This window comes from Chenopodium album, chromosome 20 (genome assembly GCF_948465745.1).
Source record: "Chenopodium album chromosome 20, dcCheAlbu1.1, whole genome shotgun sequence".
Lineage (NCBI taxonomy): Eukaryota > Viridiplantae > Streptophyta > Magnoliopsida > Caryophyllales > Amaranthaceae > Chenopodium > Chenopodium album.
The window spans coordinates 21,399,945-21,410,692 of NC_137853.1; positions in this window are offsets into that span (position 1 = coordinate 21,399,945).

The window sequence follows — 10,748 nt, forward strand, 5'->3', positions numbered from 1 at the left end:
TAAGATTTCCTCGGTGTACCAACCTTGCCTTAGGGTTGTGCACCGCCTTTTGGGCTATGTGGTATTTCCCAAGCAAGAGTTGGGGAAATTGAGCAAGCTTGAGCTCAAAGTCTTGTGGTTGTCTACTCGCCCGGAGTATGTGGGCCGGTTGAACTTGGGGTATATCTTTGCCCAATATTGTGTTGATCTTCGTGGCCGGAGTTCGGGAGAGATCCCATGCGGGGGCATGGTGACTAGGCTCTTGACTCGCCTTCGCCTTGATGCATATCTTCCCTTTTGCAAGGAGATTGGAGATAGCACTTCTCTATACCTTGACTTGCAACAATTGGGTCAAATTCAATTCATCTCCAAGAGCTATAGGGATGGGAGATATGAGTGGCTAAGGGGTAACTAGCATTGGTGCTATTTGCCTAACCCCGGCTTGACTTCTTTGGCCTGGATCGCCAACAATGTGTGGCATGTCCCTAAGTCCTTTCGGCGTCCCAACTTCGACTCCCATGAGGATGATGAAGATGATGATGAAGAGCAACAACAACAACAACAACAACAACAACAACAAGTTCCTCAAGAACAACAACAAGAAGGGCAACATGCTTATGAAAATGCCGATTTGAGGGCTCTTAGTGAGCAAATGAGTGGGTTGAAAATCCACTTGGACGGCATATATGATCAAGATTTTGGGGCTATCTATGAACAATTGAGAGGTATTCAAGAAATGCAACAAGGTATGTTTGCTCAACAACAACAAATTTATGATGCGGAAGTTGACCGCGGGAACATTGTTCCCCCGGCTAACTATCCGTATTTCCCGCCCCAACAAGGTCCTCTACCTTCGTATGGGCATCCATATTGGTCGGGTCCTTCCAAACCTGATACCGAGCGTCGCTACTATCCGGATGAGCATGGTAACTATGATTACAAGGCTCCGAGTGGTAGTGACTATAGGGGTGATCCTAACTACCCCCATGTCCATGACAACCACCCCTATGAACTTACCTTGCCCGATCACTTCACCCCTCTTGCTCCTTGGCAACAAGATCTTTTCAAGGGGCATTATGGGTGGCCCGAGGGGTACACCGGAAGATGGAAGCCTTACCCTCATCCCTTTGATGACCCCGAGTGCAACATTGACCCCAATGGGGCCGGGCCGAGTGGTAGTGGTAGTGGTGGTGGTGATGGTAGTAGTCATTAGTTCCCTTTTGCTTTTTTTTTTGTAGTTTTTACCTCCATCCCTTATATTTTTTATGCTTGTTTTGTATTGCTTGGGATGTTGAGATGTACTTTTATCTAGCTTGGGGGAACTAATGATTTGCTCGGTGACCAATATTTGTTGTTGTGTACATACCTTAGTTGTTTGCATGCTTATTTTTTTTCCTCTTGTTTGATTTCCTCTTTTTCTTGATCTCTAGGCTACCTTCCTTGTAGCTAGCTTGCTTGCCCTATTTGTTTGGATACTTGTTGTTTGTGATGATGCTTTGCTTGAGACGTTGTTATTGTTGATCCCTAATATCCAAATCCCTTTAATCCAAAACCCTTTGATCCAAATCCCTTGAATCCAAATCTTGTAGTTTAGTTTAGTTCTTTAGTTAGTTTAGACTTTCTTGCTTTCTTAGTTTCTTTTCTTTTATTCTTTTTTATTCTTTGATTAGTTTAGCTTTTATTTTCTTTAGTTGTATATACTTTTTGCTTAGTTTAGTTTCCTTTTATTTGTTGTTTTCTTTTCTTTGCTTTGAAGTTACTAACCATTTTCTTTGCTCATAGTTTCTTTTATTTTCTTTTTCTCACTTGGTTTCTTGAAGAAGCTTTTGGATATGGAATGCAACGAGGTGGTTTCTACTTGCTTCGTTTATTTTTGCTTAGCTTGGAGCCCGGTGAGATCTTTCTTATTTTTCTCTTTATTTTCCTTGGTTGCATAGAATAGGATTAGTTTAGGGGAAGTTGAATGGTTCGAGGATGGATGCTTGTTAACACGTAATGTGTTTGGGATCGATGACGATGATGTCGATCGATCACTTGTTTGTCGATTGGGATTCTTATGTGTTTAACTTGCTTTCTAGTCCATTTCATATTATTTCTCCTATTTTTCCTCTTCTATGTCTCCATTTCTTTTCTTTTATTTTCTTTTACTTTCCTTTTCTTTTATTTTCTTTTATTTTTCTTTTTATTTGTGGTGTAATTTTGAGGCCTAATTTTTCAATTTTTCTTTAGGAATGAACTTTATACATTGGACTTGTCTTTTGCATGACTTTCTTCCTAGGTTGTAAAGGTATGCACGGTTTGAGACTATGTTTGGTTGACTGTAGGATAGGTGTATGCTAGGGTAGTTGGTTTGAACTAGGAGGATCATGAAGCCGGATTCTACTTGTTTGTGGCATGCTTGGTAGTTGCTCCCTATAGTCAATTTGACACCATTAGTGAGTTTTTGCTACATCCTTGTGAGGTTACTTGTTTTTCTAGCCTTCAACATTCTTTGTATGAGCGGCGTGGATCCTTGACTATGCAAACCTAATCTAATAAAGCTTGATGTATGATTCTTAAACCTGAGACCGAACTATCTAGGAATGACAAAGGCACATTTTTCGGGGTGGTATTTTTCATTTTTGTTATATTTTGTTATTTTCTTTATTTTTGGGTTTACATTTGCCTTCTTGTAACCATTTGAGCCTTATCCCTTCTTTTCAAGCCACATCTTTAGTTATTTGACCTTTTGTTTCATTTTCTACTTTTCTTGGTTTTTGTGAAGCAAAATGATCATTTGAGATGGAGTTTGTGGTGGATGAGTTGGAGTTTTGGTTTTTATGAATGCAAGTTTGTGATATCATTTTCTTTGTGAATAATGGCAAATGTTTGAGCAAAAGCCGTCCTATTTCAAAAAAGGCATGGACTAATAAATTGCATAATAGAAAAAGCCGTCCGAATTAAGTAAAAGGCAAGGACATTGCATATTACAAAAATACAAAAAAATTTAAAAAGTGAAAAATTTCAAAAATATTTTGATGTATTCTTTTCTCCTTCTAAGCATTGAGGACAATGCTTCATTTTAGCTTGGGGGGAGAAGCGTGTACGCTTTTTGTATATATTTCTTTGTGAGTACAGCTTCAATTAAGCTTGGGGGTGTCGTTTTTGTTTGGTAATTTCTTGATTGTGGTGTTAAGGATTGATCACCCTTTTGTTTCACTTTTTAGGAAAATCACCAAATTTTAAATTTTAGCCTACCTTCACCCTTTATGCCTTACGTTACAACCTTTTTGATTCAAAAAGCTTTGTTTGAATGTGTTTGACTTTCATTTGAGTCAAAAAACTTTGTTGAATGCATTTGACTTTCATTTGATTCAAAAAGCTTTGTTTGAATGTGTTTTACTTTCATTTGAGTTAAAAAGCTATGTTGAATGCAATTGACTTTCATTTGATTCAAAAGCTTTGTTTGAATGTGTTTGACTTTCATTTTACTTAATTATCTTTGTTGAATGCATTTGACTTTCATTTGATTCAAAAAGCTTTGTTTGAATGTGTTTGACTTTAATTTGACTCAATTGTCTTTGTTGAATGTATTTGACTTTCATTTGATTCAAAAAGCGTTGTTGAATGTGTTTGACTTTCATTTGACTCAATTAGCTTTGTTGAATGCATTTGAGTTTTATTTGATTCAAAAAGCTTTGTATGAATGTGTTTGACTTTCATTTGACCCAATTACCTTTGTTGAATGCATTTGACTTTTATTTGATTCAATATATCTCTTTTTTGTTGCTATTGAAAACAAGTTTTCTTACTAGTTGTTGCTAGATTTCATCAAATTTTGTCTTGTTTTCTTATATCAACAAATTTTGACAACTAATTTTTTATTTGTAGCGATTTAGAAACAAATTGAGGCAACAAATTTTTGAATTGTTCCTATTAGAAATTAGCCGTCTCATTATTATTGCTAGATGACAACAGATTTTTTATTTGTTGTTATTTATTAATGCCATTTTACAAAACGTTGGGCAACAAAATTTCTAGTTGTTGCTATTGGAGACACTTCTTTTACTATTTGTTGCTAAAATGACATCACATTTTAATTTGTTGCCATTAGAAACAAGTTGTGTTATAAATTGTTGCTAATTTATTCAGAGTCATTGAACTAATTTACATATTATGTTGTAATAAATAAAACGAAAACAAGTCATCTTGTTCTATACAAAAGAAATATTAGAAGGAATTAATAATCGTTCAATCACTTTTAGCAATAAAACGAAGGCGATAAAATAATATATATTATTTTATAAGTTCATTAGAAAGAGCATGTAGAAAATGGGAATGCGTCTTACTATTTTGCCCAAATTTGCTTGATTTTGGTTCTACAAGACCTTAAAACCTTATAAATTTCTTTGGTTTTGTGATTTCTTTTGTGAGGCAGTTATGAATACATATATTTGACATGACTCAAGCCTTTTCAAGTTCATTAGAAAGAGCATGTAGAAAATGGGAATGCTTCTTCCCATTTTGGCCGAATTTGCTTGATTTTGGCTCTACAAGACCTTAAAACCTTATAACATGCTTTATTTTTGTGTTTTATTTTCTTAGAAGTTATAAATACATATATTTGACATGAATCAAGCCTTTTCAATTTCATTAGAAAGAGCATGTAGAAAATGGGAACGTTTCTTCTCATGTTGCCCGAATTTGCTTGATTTCGGTTCTACCAGACCTTAAAACCTTACAACTTGCTTTTTTTTTTAGTGATTTCTATGCTTAGAAAGTTACAAATACATATATTTGACATGATTCAAGCCTTTATAAGTTCATTAGAAAGAGCATGTAGAAAATGGGAACGCTTCTTCCCATTTGGGCCGAATTTGCTTGATTTTGGTTCTACAAGACCTTAAAACCTTATAACATGCTTTGTTTTTGTGATTTCTTTTATTAGGATGTTATAAATACATCTATTTGACATTAATCAAGCCTTTTCAAGTTCATTAGAAAGAGCATGTAGAAAATGGGAACGCTTCTTCCCATTTTGCCCGAATTTGCTTGATTTCGGTTCTACTAGACCTTAAAACCTTATAACTTGCTTTGTCTTAGTGATTTCTATGCTTAGGAAGTTACTAATACATATATTTGACATGATTCAAGCCTTTATAAGTTCATTAAAAAGAGCATGTAGAAAATGGGTACGCTTTTTACCATTTGGGCCGAATTTAGTTGATTTTGGTTCTACAAGACCTTAAAACCTTATAACATCCTTTGTTTTTGTGATTTTTTTTGTTAGGAAGTTATAAATACATATATTTGACATGAATCAAGCCTTTTCAAGTTCATTAGAAAGAGCATGTAAAAAATGGGTGCTTCTTCCTATTTTGCCCAAATTTGCTTGATTTTTGTTCTACAAGACCTTAAAACCTTATAACTAGGTTTGTGTTTGTGATTTCATTTGTTAGGCACTAATAAATACATATATTTGACATGAACCAAGCCTTTTCAACTTCATTAGAAAGAGCATGTTGAAAATGGGTACGCTTTTTCCCATTTTACCCGAATTTGCTTGATTTTGGTTCTACAACACCTTAAAACCTTAAAAATTGCTTTGTTTTTGTGATTTATATGCTTAGAAAATTATATATACATATATTGATTCAACAATTTATAAGTTCTATTAGAAAGAGCATGTAGAAAATGGAAAGCCTTCTTACTATTTTGCCCGAATTTGTTTGATTTTGGTCCTACAAGACCTTAAAACCTTATAACTTGCTTTGTTTTTGTGATTTATTTTTTTAGGAAGTTATAAATACATATATTTGACATGAATCAAGCCTTTTCAAGTTTATTAAAAAGAGCATGTTGAAAAAGGGAATACTTCTTACTATTTTGCCCGAATTTGCTTGATTTCAGTTCTACAAGACCTAAATACCTTATAACTTTCTTTGATTTTGTGATTTCTATGCTTATACATTTATAAATACATATATTTCACAAGATTAAAACAATTATAAGTTCATTAGAAAGAGCATATAGAATTTGGGAATGCTTCTTACTATTTTGCTCGAATTTGCTTGATGTAGGTTCTACAAGACCTTAAAACCTCATAACTTGCTTTGTTTTTGTGATTTATTTTCTTATAGATTTATAAATACATATATTTGACATGATACAAGCATTTATAAGTTCATTAGAAAGAGCATGTAGAAAATGGGAATGTTTCTTCCCATTTTGCCTAAATTTGCTTGATTTTGGTTCTACAAGACCTTAAGACCTTATAACTTGCTTTTGCTTTGTTATTTATTTTCTTAGGTAGTTATAAATATGTATATTTGACATGATTCAAGAATTTATAATTTCATTAGATAGAAAATGTAGAAAATGGGAATGCTTCTCACTATTTTGCTTGAATTTGCATGATATTGGTTCTACAAGACCTTAAAACCTTAGTACATGCTTTGTTTTTGTGATTTATTTTATTAGGCAGTTATAAATACATATATTAGACATGAATCAAGCCTTTTCAAGTTCATTAGAAAGAGCGTGTAGAAAATGGGAACGCTTCTTCTCATTTTGCCTAAATTTGCTTGATTTCGGTTCTACCAGACCTTAAAACTTATAAATTACTTTCTCTTTTTTATTTATTTGCTTAGGCAGTTACAACTACATATATTTGATATGATTCAAGCCTTTATAATTTCATTAGAAGGAGCATGTAGAAAACGGGAACGCTTCTTCCCATTTTTGCCGAATTTGCTTGATTTTGGTTCTACAACACCTTAAAACCTTATAACATGCTTTTTGCTGATTTCTTATCTTAGGAACTTATAAATACATATATTAGACATGAATCAAGCCTTTTCAAGTTCATTAGAAAGAGCGTGTAGAAAATAGGAACGCTTCTTCTCATTTTGCCTGAATTTGCTTGATTTCTGTTCTAGCAGACCTTAAAACCTTATAACTTGCTTTGTTTTTGTGATTTCCATGCTTAGGCAGTTACAAATAAATATATTTGACAGGACTCAAGAATTTATAAGTTCATTAGAAAGAGCATGTAGAAAATGGTAACGCTTCTTACCATTTTGCCCGAAAATGCTTGATTTTGGTTCTACAAGACCTTAAAACCTTATAACATCCTTTTTTTTGTGATTTATTTTGTTATGAAGTTATAAATACATATGTTTGACATGACTCAAGCCTTTTCATGTTCATTAGAAAGAGCATGTTGAAAATGGGAAAGCTTTTTCCCATTTTGCTCGAATTTGCTTGATTTCGGTTCTACAAGACCTTAAAGCCGTATAACTTGCTTTTTTTTGTGATTTCTATGCTTCGGTAGTTATAAATACATATATTTAAATTGATTCAAGCATTTATAAGTTCATTAGAAAGAGCATGTAGAAAATGGGAATGCTTCTTTCTATTTTGCCCGAATATGCTTGATTTTGGTTCTACAAGATCTTAAAACCTTATAACATCCTTTTTTTGTGATTTCTTTTGTTAGGAAGTTATAAATACATATATTTGACATGAATCACGCATTTTCAAGTTCATTAGAAAGAGCATGTAGAAAATGGGAACGCTTCTTCTCATTTTGCCCGAATTTGCTTGATTTCGGTTCTACCAGACCTTAAAACCTTATAAATTGTTTTGTCTTAGTGATTTCTATGCTTAGGAAGTTACTAATACATATATCTGACATGATTCAAGCCTTTATAAGTTCATTAGAAAGAGCATGTAGAAAATGGGAACGCTTCTTCCTATTTGGGCCGAATTTGGTTGATTTTGGTTCTACAAGACCTTGAAACCTTATAACATCCTTTTTTTTTGTGATTTATTTTGTTAGGAAGTTTTAAATACATATATTTGACATGACTCAAGCCTTTTGAAGTTCATTAGTAAGTGCATGTAGAAAATGAGAACGCTTCTTCTCATTTTGCCTGAATTTGCTTGATTTCGGTTCTACCAGACCTTAAAACCTTATAAAATTCTTTCTCTTTGTTATTTATTTGATTAGGCAGTTACAAATACATATATTTGACATGATTCAAGCCTTTATAAGTTCATTAGAAGGAGCATGTAGAAAATGGGAACGCTTCTTCCCATTTTGGCCGAATTTGCTTGATTTTGGTTCTACAAGACCTTAAAACGTTATAACATGCTTTTTTTTTGAGATTTATTTTCGTAGGAATTTAGAAATACATATATTAGACATGAATCAATCCTTTTCAAGTTCATTAGGTAGAGCGTGGAGAAAATGGGAACGCTTCTTCTCATATGATGTTAATTGGTAACAATAATTTTCATTTTGATGACCTTAAATAGTTAAATGACCTAAAAGAATGTCATTCTTCCAAGTGCTTTACTTACTTTTTCTATGCTTTTTGTATCATTTATTTTTTAGTGAAACTGCTATATAATGAGGGAGGATCGAGCATGGATGTTTAAACTGTTAGAAGGAAAATTCCTTAGTCCAACCTTTGCTGAAAAGGTCAATGAGTTTATTACATTTGCTACCACACAAGACAATGTCGTGACAGATGGTGTGATAAAATGTCCATGTGCACAGTGTCGAAATATTCCTTATCAAGATCTTGATACCATTAAGGAGCATCTCTATAGGCATGGTTTTTTGCCTAACTATTTCCAATGGGTTTTTCATGGTGAACTGCACTTCCAAAGAGAATCCCAAAGTAGCAGCTCCATATCCACCGAGGATGCATTGAACCCATATAGAAACATGGTATTAGATGCCTTTGGACTAGAAGGTGGTTTAGAAAATATTGAAGAAGAGCCACATGCTAGTTACAAGAAGTTCTTTGACATGTTGAAGGCAGCGGAAGAGCCATTGTATGATGGCTGCAAGTTGTCTGTATTGTCTGCTGCTGCAAGGATGGCAAACATCAAGTGCGAGTATAATATTCCACATAAAGCTATAGATGGTGTTGCTTCCTTAATGAAAGACATGTGCCCAGATGAAAACAAGATGACAAATAGTTCTTACAAGACTAAGAAATTGCTTGAAGGGCTAGAACTTCTGCACCAAAAGATTCATGTATGTCCAAATGGATGTATGTTATTTTGGAAGGAACACAAAGATCTCAAAGAATGTCAATATTGCAAAGGAAGTCGTTATAAGAAACTTAGAGAAAGTGGCAACAATTCTCCTCATAGTGCTCTTATTTACTTTCCTATAGGCCCGAGATTACAAAGATTATATGCAACAAGATCTACTGCAGAGCAGATGAGGTGGCATAAAGATAATCCTCGAGTTCATGGCCTTGTGTCTCATCCAAGTGATGGAGAGGCGTGGAAACACCTAGATAAAGAGTACCCTTCTTTTGCTGTGGAGCCTAGAAATGTCCGACTAGGTCTTTGTACCGACGGATTTTCACCATTTGGAAAGACAGGTTGGCAATATTCTTGTTGGCCCGTCATTTTAACTCCTTATAATCTTCCACCTCAATTGTGCATGAAGAAACCTTTTATGTTTCTAAGTTTGATAATTCCAGGTCCGAAGAATCCTAAAGGTCGATGTGTACTTGCAATCTCTTATTGAAGAGTTAAAGCAATTATGGGAGGTTGGGTTACCGACTTACGAAATCTCGCAAAAACAAAATTTTCAATTGAAGGCTACATTGCTTTGGACTATTAGTAATTTTCCGGCTTATGGCATGCTTTCAGGATGGACCACGTCGGGTAGATTAGCTTGCCCATATTGTATGGAAACACTAAGGATTTCACTCTTAAAAATGGTGGAAAACAAAGTTGGTTTGATTGTCACCGTCAGTTTTTACCCCATGATCATAATTTTCGAAAAAATAAGAGTGCTTTTTTTAAAGACAGAGTTGAGAATGATTCCCCACCACCACGAATGAGTGGTGAGGACATTTGGAATCGAGTATCTTTATTTCCAAAAACTGTTGAGCAAATAAGGGGTGATGATAACGAGGCAGAAGGATATGGAAAGTTCCACCATTGGACAAAGCAAAGCGTCTTTTTGGGAGCTTTTATATTGGAGCAAGCTCTTGATACGCCACAATCTTGATGTCATGCACATTGAAAAAAATGTATTTGATAATGTGTTTCACACTGTAATAGATGTTAAGGGTAAAACTAAAGACAATGTGAAAGCAAGAAGAGACTTGGGGGAGTATTGTAAACGACGAAAATTGGAGGCGCAAGATGTTGTTAATAGTAAAGGGGAAAAACGGACTTTAAAACCGAATGCTCCTTTTGTGTTGCCTAAAGAGAAAAGGAAACTTATTTGTGAATGGGTGAAGAAATTAAAGTTTTTTGATGGATATGCTTCTAATTTAGGTAGATGCATTGATTTAAAGGAGTGTAAGCTATTCGGTATGAAAAGTCATGATTGTCATGTTTTTATGCAACGATTGCTACCAGCGGTATTTAAAGACTTGTTACCCTTAAATGTGTGGAATGTTATTACTGAGTTGAGCCAATTTTTTAGAGATCTTTGCGCCACCACCTTAAAAAACTACAGACATGGTGCGATTGGAAGAAAATATTCCTGAAATTATTAGCAAATTAGAGAGAATATTTCCGCCTGGTTTTTTTAATAGCATGGAGCATCTTCCTATTCATTTGCCATATGATGCAAAAATTGGTGGGCCGGTTCAATATAGGTGGATGTACCCTTTTGAGAGGTAATTATATAAAATTCATCTTTTACTTTCTTTTTTTTAAAATTAATTTGAAGATACTTAGCATTTTTTATTATAGGTTTTTATACCATTTAAAGAGGAAAGTGGGTAATAAAGCGCGAGTGGAAGCCT